Source organism: Strix uralensis, chromosome 6 (genome assembly GCF_047716275.1).
Source record: "Strix uralensis isolate ZFMK-TIS-50842 chromosome 6, bStrUra1, whole genome shotgun sequence".
Lineage (NCBI taxonomy): Eukaryota > Metazoa > Chordata > Aves > Strigiformes > Strigidae > Strix > Strix uralensis.
In genome coordinates, this window is record NC_133977.1 from 7499485 (window position 1) to 7509090 (window position 9606).

Sequence of the window (9606 nt, forward strand, 5' to 3'; positions counted from 1 at the left end):
TCCTATGGATTCCATCATGCTACAATCCATTGTATCCAAAGCAATCATAAACTACCACACCCAGTGCAGTGAAATTGCACTAACCCAATAAAAAATCCACGAGAGCCAAGCAGAACTGTAAAATTTTCATTTCATTACTCTGATCACAGGGGTCTCAACAACAGCGTGTGCTTTGGAGATCACAGCAGAGATGGGGAGTTGGCTCATATAAGCTACATGGTCAAGAAGAGCCTCAGTTTGTCATTTCTGACTTGAGGGAGGAAATAAGGCTTGAAAAATACAGACCCTCAGAACTGGGAGCACTTAAATAGCAGGTATCCATACAGTGAGACCAAGATCACTGGTTGTTATCATCCATGGTAAGTTAACATGTTGTCTGTGAAACTCGGGTTCAAACCTAGCCCAGGGTTGTCCAAAGATGGAACAAAAATACATTGAAATTCTGCTTTGTCTGAACAACCGTGTATTACTGCATCCACTCCCTGTAACACAAGCTTCTTACAAGCATAATTTCCATCTCAGACAGCTGTCCAGAAATCAGATGCATCCCTTATTGCACAGGAGTCTCTCAGACTACAGAAACAGGACCACCAAAGCTTATACATGAAAGATGACTCTTTGAGGCGCTAGCATCTGAAGTGTCATAGCATGTCTTGGTGCAGAAAAAATATGAGTTCTCTAAATCAGACTCCTAGGGGTGAAAAAGCTTATCAAGAGACAACTTTGTAAAGGAAGGATTCAGGAGTGCTTCAAGCAATGCAGAAGGGCCACGGGTCACCGGGATCCAACTTGCTGCTGTCTGAGCCTCACACAGTCTGCCTCTGAGCAGCAAGAAGTCACAGAAACAGAAAGCACCGTTTGAACTAAGCACACAACACTCAGCAGTGATACAGTGGAAAGAGTGTATCAGCTGGTAGGCAGGGTGGATGGAAGTGTTGTTAGGGTCATCATCCGCAAGGGAGTGCTTTACACAAGTGCTGCCTCTTTCCTGTTCCAGTCAGGGAGTCAGCCAGTCATGCACTCCTGCAATCACATTTAACCTTTCCAGACAACTGAATTCTCTCTCTTCTTCCCTTCTGGCCCTAGCAATCCCCCTGCAGCTGCGGCACACTCAGGAGTGTGCTTTGAAGAATTTGGAAGCTGATTTCAGGCAGCATGGGTCTGATTTCCAGCATCAACAGCAGAAGAAATCCATCTCAAGCCATGGAAAAGACTCAAACTTTTTATTCTGCTGATTCACATGAAGCTTAAAACCTTTACCCATACAAATTTCTAGCTTTGCCCTAGCCCTCCTCCTCTCCTGACCCTTACCACAACACCTCATCCTGCCAAAATACACTCTTTTCATCAGAGCTCTGACCCTAATACATTTACCTGTGCAATCCAGCAGGTAGAACAGCAGTGCTGGTACGCTGTGAGTGCTTCCAGTTTTCTGTTTACCACCATCCTCTCATTATCAGCTTTCTACAACAGATGGACTGTAACTTCATAGGCACAAGAAGATTCAATAACTGGGTGGGAGAGGCAGGAAGGGCTGCTGCTTCAGTAGCGAGAACCCAGAGGAAAAAAAAAAAAAAAAATCCAGATTTTGGAAGAAATACAGACACCCGTGTTTAAGCACCAGCCCAGTATCAGCTATGAATATAGTTGCAGCTAGGGCAATTCAAGCTGCCTTCTCCTGCCAATTCTGCCTTTTTTCCAGGGAAATGGGTTTCATGAGATGCAGCTAAAGCCATGATAAATCTCTGTTTCAAGCTGCTATGTTCCTTCTGTTGGGACAGCACCCATTTTGATAACATTAGCCACAGCGCTCTCTAGTAAAGGTCCCTAACAGCATTTCCATCCATCCTCCAGTCAGCTAATATATACTCTCTCCAAATTTGCAAAATATCACGAGGGGAACTGAGATCCTTTCATTGCTTGCATCTCCCTGGAAAAGTCACAATTCAACCCTTTTTAGGCTTCTCCAAAGGGCAAATAAATAATAACTAAAAATCATCCAAGCGAAATAAGGAATGAGAAATTCTCTATGTTTTGACAGTCATCAGCTTTCAAACTCACCACTGGAAATGCTGTGATGTTATGCACATCGTTTTCCCACCCTTCACTAAAATAATACATATGGGACATTTCCATCACACTGCTCCAAGGCTGAAGTATATATAGGCACTAAAGCCACATCTGTGGCATTTAGCATAAGTCTACACTGTCCTTCCCAGGCAAACCTGTGGTTGTTTGCCTGTGTTCATAATCCATTTAGTACAAGACAAGCCCAGAATAGAAGCTCAAGAACTTTATGGCTTGAGCACACCACTGCTGCTGACCAAATGAAGGAATTTCTGGTTTCACACTTGTTTTTTCTCCTGCCTCCCAGACAGGCCTGCCTGCAAGGGCCATATCGATGTATCTTTAGTCATTCAAACTCAAAACAACATCAACTAATCTAGCCAAGTAGCACATGATAATCTGCAGAGTGGCAGACATTTTAAGTGCCAAACATCTACACCCCCCTAAATCCCAGAGCCTTCTTTGGGAAGGCTCCCTCCCTGTGTACCAGGTTTCTTCTTGTTTGCATTGTACACTGTTTTGAAAACTCCTTGAAAGGAAAATTAGAAAGTGAGAAATTAGTTAATTGCAGAACAAAATCCTAGAGGAGGAATATCTTCAGTATAACATGTAACCTATACTTTGAGCAATTCATTTCCTTTCATCTGCATCATAAGAGAAGTCACAAGAAAGTGAACTGAGATGAAACGTTATTCTTGCAAGGTGGGAAGCCACGAGGTTCAGAATGTAGCGAGGAAACTGCCCCTTTGCTTTGAGCAACATTATGAGTTGGCAAAATATTTTCAATCCTTCATGGCTAAGCTTTAAAAAGCCCTTCTGGAAACAGAAACATGGCAAAATATATAAAAGACAAGGAGAGCAAGAAACTCTCGGGCACACAGCAAGCTCTGTTGCTGCGTTCCAGGCAGCAACCCATCAAGAGATGTCACTCTCTGGAGAAGAAAGCGTGGCACTGTCTCCTGGCACTGCTAGCATGGCTTGTGGCTGAGTGACAGGCAGCTGTGCTGGCCCTGTGCCAGCTGGGATGAGTCCTCCTCCCAAAGCCTCAGCAGAGCAGCTTGCTTTTTTAAAGAGAGAAAAAAAAAAAAAAAAAGAATGCAGAGTTATGGACACATCCAAGGTCTGAAATTGCATTCTCTAAGGTCAGGTGCACGTCCAGGCCTGCATTTCTGCAGTTTTAGTAGGGGGCAGCTCTTTCCCTGGGGACAGTGAAGTCCAGCCTCAGCAGAGCTGTATGAAGGTCACCTGGGAAAAAGCCCTGCTGATCTATTTTCTTCTTGTGCTGTGCATAAATCTCAGGGGTGCACACAGCGGCACCAAACCCAGCACCACAGCTGAGGAAGAGGAGCTTCACCTCGCCTGCCTGTTGAGATATCCACCAGCTACAAAGATTCTTTACCACCATTCCTAGCATGCTTATGTTAATGACTGATTAATGCTTCCATCCCTGTTCAGTCATAAAACTGTCAACACAATTAAGCATGTGTCAGAAAGGATGATCTGACTGCCTCCATCCTCTACATTCAAGGTAACTGCAAGCCCAGCTTCCCTCCAAGAAGCACCCAGCTGCATTCGGGGCATACCAGACACTGGAAGTCTTTGCAAAGAGCCATTCTGAACATCTGAACCATAAGAAAAAGAGTCAACAAAAGTTCACAGCTTATTAGCCTTTGCAGTATTCAACAGCTATAGGAATTGAGGTTATTAGGTGGCATTACACATTTAAAGGGGGCAGGATTTACAGTAGGTTATTTAGAAGCTGTCTCAGGGCTTTTGTGTACCGACACTGTTAATTACAGCTATTACCAGCACAGGGACTGTGTTAGGTGATGCTAATGAATACCTGTCTCTTGTAGGTGTGTGACTCACTGACTCTACCTGCAGGAGGGAAGAGTGGCTATAAGAGGATCTGTAACCTACAGGAAGACTTCTAGGATACCAGTTGCGAGGAAACATTTTGGGCTGAAATTGAGCCACAGATTTTATCACAGCCACTTTCCAAGCAGTAGGAGACTGACTTGTGCACTACCTGCTCTGACTTGCTTTGCATCAGAATGAGAATCTCTCCTTCCTCACAAGCTGCCTTCCCTTTTGGATCTGAAGTCTGAAAATGCTGGCCATAGCCAGGAAACAGACCGATCTCTACCCATTTTCCCTGAAGGAGAAGCTCAGAAATCCCTCTGCAGAGCCAGTCACCACCTCCCTCTCCAGTGATGGGAAGAGCTACAGAAACACAAGTCAGCAAGAAGCCTAGCAAGGGCAGGAGCAGGAATCAAGGTGAGTGATCTTGATGGGGAATCCAAAAGGAGTGATCTTCAGAGAGCTGCAGAGAGTGATGGGTGCTCTGAGAAACAGCAGATGCCTGAAACCTACCAGAACGGCAAACCTGGGACCTGACAGCACGTATTTACTGACCGAGACAAATCTAGACAAATCTATTAAGATAAAGGTGGATGTGGAGAACGAATATCAAGACACTGGCACAGGTGCCAAAGCACTGCTGGATCAGAACAGACCTTGCAATGCTGCCCGGGTGTCCCAGCCGCTGATGGTATAGACACTCGAGATTGAAGGTCCTTTAAAAACACCTGTTTCCCAAAAAAACATTTGCACACTCTGAGTAACAGCAGATTCCATTATAAGGAAGGGGTAAAAAGTACCTTCATAGGGTACCAAATGAAACAACAGGGTCCTTTCAGTGCCCCTCAGTGTCCTTAGATCACCTGTAAAGCTTAATTTTATTTCAGTGTCACAAAGACCCTAGTCACTGTCACCCCAAACTGTTCACACAGCTAAGCGAACAAGCCAACAGTCATGCTTGTGCACTGCTCATCCTGTGAAGGTGAACACAGCGGCAGACAGATGTGGTGACACAGTCAGGGTGAGCAATCAGCCACACCCACATCATATTTTCATTGGTGATCACATCCAATCCTCACACTGAACTTCAAAGGCAGTATTAAGGATGCAAGCACCCTACGCAGAACTGCTTTAGTCATTACAGCAAACCAAAAGAAATCTGACTTGATGTCAGCCCTGTCCAGGGATCAACGTGTATCAAAGTCTCAACAAAGTCTCAACAAACCCTACCGTCTTCCAGATGACCTCACCACCAAAACAGTGTGCTTCACCCAGCTCTCAGCACTTTCCTGTCTGGTTTCTTTGCTCCTGCCCACACATAGCCCTTACCGATCTCTTCTCAATCAGGTCTGCTCTCCAACCCCTCTCTTTCATTTGCTAGGAAAGGATGGATTCCTGTTGCATTGGAGGTCGATATTTTACAGTCCATGAAAAGGAGAAAATGGCAAAATGTCACAGAGGATTGCCACGTGCTTTTCTCCAAAGAGTTCTGGCCTGATGCACAGAACCCCAGATCTCTGCTCATTACTCACAACCAACAGAAAACAGCCACACAGCCCGCACAGAGCCAGGCAGAGCTGCTTTCCCGGTGTGCCAGCCAGAGCCCGGCTCCTCCAGGTTCCTGCTTGTGCTACAGGGGCATCTAGTGTTGGAGCCCCAAAAGAGCAGGGTAAAGCCACAGCAATGCAAGTCGCAGCTACGCTGCAATTTGGGTTACGTTGGTAGCTCAAGTGGGATGCAGCTGCTGCCGACACGGAGACAGATCATTACAAAACTGTTAGGCTATGAACTGCTCTACCCAGGCTAATATGTCATAAAGCAAAATATAAATACATAGCATCGGGCACGCTGGCTCAGACAAAATTCTCCAGTACCACCTCTCATGGCTGGTGCTCAGGCAGTATACTAGCAAACACATGCAGCAACATCCCCTAACGCGCTCTTGTAACTCCCAGAAGTCGGTGGCTCAGGCACCTCCTGTGCATAAGGACAGGGGTTTCTTTTTACTTGACAACCTGTCACAGCTTAACTATATGAATAATCTCCTTCACCTTTGAATGCTGCTCCAGTCATTTCAGTTGATGTCTGCTCGATTTCAAAGCCAGTGTGTCACCTTCCCCCGTTCTCATTTGTGACACTGTTCAAGAGTTTACAGACATCTACTACAGTCCTCTTTAGAAGTCTCTTCTCCAGACTGAGTAGTCCTAGCCTAGCTACTTAGTCCTTGCACAGAAGCCATTCCACACAGTTGATGAGCTTTTTTTTGGCCTGATTAGTTCTATGACTTGTACTTCTCCTAGTTCTGCTATCCTGCTTCAGATGAGATCACAACTAAACACAGTATCCGAGATGCAGGTGAGCCACAGACATACATAACAGCATTCTTAGTTTTGTGCCCTTTTCCCTTCCTAGTAACAATTGACTTTCTTTTACCTGCTAGTGAGCAGTGAGCTGGTGTTTTCACAGAACCACCTAGTACATCTCCGAGTTCTGAATGGGAATCACTAGCTCAGTCCCACCACTGTATATGTAGAGTCAGGACTGGTTTTCACTGAATACTTAGCTTAACATCTGGCTGCAAGAAATGCAGGCAGGATATAGGCGAGCTGTGCCCCAGATATGCTATTGATATAATCAACTAGCTTAGTTCAGCTTCTGTGAGCAATACTCAGGCTTTGATCTCCTCATAGAAGCTGCTAAAAGAAAAACAATCAATGCCATCTGCAATCATGCTTACTGTGGATTGGAAAAAAGAATCCAATAAAATGAGACATTTTTTCCCTCTTTTGGATACCCTTCTAAAATGAAAAATTTTACTGTCATAATGCCAAGATATAACGCTTGCTTTACCTTCCAAAAACAAGCCTACTTAGCTTCAGAATAGCACCAAGACCTTCAATCTCTTAATATAGGTTTGAGTTTTTACCAAGATCAAACACAGTGAGCCATGGCTCTGATATTAAAGAATACCAAAGGTTCTAGAATTATCATTCTTTTATGCATAGCATTACAGCTGAAATAACATCCAATATTCAAAATCGTTATTTTAAAAGAGGAAAAGGACATCTTTGATCTTTCATATAGTTTAGGACACTTTGGACATCAATCCTAAATATGTATATCTTTAGCCATACTGCTGCTGAATAAATAATGTGTAAGAGAGGGTAATAAATACAGCTGGGAAGCTTCTCACTTTTACTCTGTATTGTCTGAAGCTTGAGCACAAAGAAGCCAACACAAGAAAGAAACAAAACAAAGCAGAGATGGGGAGATAAATGCCACAACTTGGATCACATCTCTTAACTGTCCACAAAACTTTGTATTGCAGTAGTTCTGTGAACACACAGAGACATCCCTGGGGCGATTTTTCAGCAGGCAAAACCTCTCCCACCGCCCAGATGCTTCACCTGTACGGTTTTCCAGGACGTTCTCACACACAGTGAGGATGACCATGCTCTGCAGAGCACTTCCACACACAGCCTCCCAAATCCCCTTTTCTGTCTGACAAGGCTATGAAGGACACCTTATCCTTGCTCACTGCACTCCCTCACATACAACATGCAGGCACAAAGGCAGAACAAGCAACCCTCACATTTATTATTATGGGATTACCATGCCAAGCCCATCTGGTCCACAGCATGGAGGCCACTGTCTGAGGTTGATCCAACCCTGAGAGGTGGCTATGGAGAGGGGTAGATGCCAAACCACCATTTTGGAAAAGCCACTTGCAAGTCCACATGTACACTGCCCAACTTGGGCACCTGCTGACAGGAGATTAGCAGTAGGTGAGATTACAGAACTGACAGATGCCTACAGCCAGTGACGGACGGTGACCCCAGGAGGAGGCATCTTCTCTCAGGTAGGAGGTGTTTCAGTAAGTCCTCAGGCAGGATGCCAAGTAGTCTGTAGGCAGGTGTAACATCTGGCAGAGATTTGGGATTCACATCCTCACTGGAATGAGGAGGGAGCAGACACACAGGCATCCTGAGGAAGGTCTGTGAAACATCAATTTTATCCATGTAACTACAGGACCTACAGACATGCTACGAGTCCAGTAGGGACCACCAACAGCCAGGATCCTTATGCTGCTAAAATTTGATAAGGATTTGTCTTTTAGACAATGCTGTGGAGCAGAAAATATTACACACTGTTTTTTTCCTCACAGGTAGAAGATTTTGGGATGTCTTTGAAACCACTGATTCCAAGTCACTTCAGAATTCAGAAACAGTTCAGAAACAATTTTCTAGGGCTAACTGTGATAGGACTGCCAGGAAGGCTACTGGAGCCTGTATTCTCACCATTTTATCTGTCTGGTCTGATAGCTGCTTCCACACAAAATTTGTCTCTAGATATATTCTGAACAGATTTGCTTTAATCGCTTTTTTTCCAGTGAAGCCAGCATGACCCTTTTCAGACAAAGTAAACAAGCAGATTCAGAAAAACAGCACACAAGGACAACTTAGCCTAATGAATGCTACCCCATAGCCAAAGGTACACTGTACATGGCTGGCTGCACAGGGGCACACCGTCACGGGATGACTGCAGGGAGACCCCCAACACCAGGGCAGCACAGCTACGTGGCATTGGGGATAAAAGCACTGCTCAGGCCTACAAGTCGTGGCGACCTACCCTACATTCACGAGGAAGACGTGTCTCAGCCAGCACAGGCGAGATGCAGCAGCTCAGTAGGGGACAGCAAGGAAGAGCCCCTGTCCCTCATCCAGGACTGTCCCCCACCCAAGTGAGGAACTACTGCTGCTGGAGGGCAGCAGGACTTAACACATGCTCCTCGGACTGACCGTCTGCCACCACCTGCCCCCGCCGGACACCACACCCGTGGGGCCGACCACGTGGTGCCCACCCCCACAAGACCTCAAAATCCCCAGGGCCAGCTGCAAGGGGCCCCAAACCCCACAGGGCCTTCAAGTCCCATAGGGTCAGCTGAACCAAACTGCACAGGGCTCCTAAACCCCACAGGACCAGCCACATGGGATGCCTAAACCCCACAGGATCAGCTGCAAGGCCTTAAACCCCACAGGGCTTCCTAAAGCACACAGAGACAGCTGCAACGGGCTTTAAACCTCACAGGGCTCCCTAAACCCCACAGGACCAGCAACAGGGGCTCTCTAAATCCTACAGGGCTTCTGAAACCCCACAGGGCTCTCTAAGCCCCACAGGGTCAGCTGCCAGGAGATCCGAAACCCCACAGGGCTCCCTAAACCCCATAAGGTCAGCTGCCATGGACCCCTAAACCCCACAGGGCTCTCTAAACCGCACAGGGTCAGCTGCCAGGAGATCTCAAACCCCACATGCCTCCCTAAATTACACAGAGCCAGCACACATGGGACCTGTACACCCCCCAGGGTGACGTAAACCACACAGAGCCAGCCACATGGGACTCCTAAACCCCACCGCATCAGCTGCAAGAGACCTTAAACCCCACAGGGCTTCCTAAAGCACACAGAGCCAGCTGCAATGGGCCCCTAAACCCCACAGGGGTCTCTAAACCCCACAGGGTCAACTATGATGGGCCCCTAAAACCCACAGGGCTCCCTAAACCCCACAGGGTAAGCTGTCATGGGCCCCTAAACCCCACAGGGCTCTCTAAACCCCACAGAGTCGATTGCAATCAGCCCCTAAACCCCACAGGTCTCTGCCAGGAGACCCCAAACCCTTCAG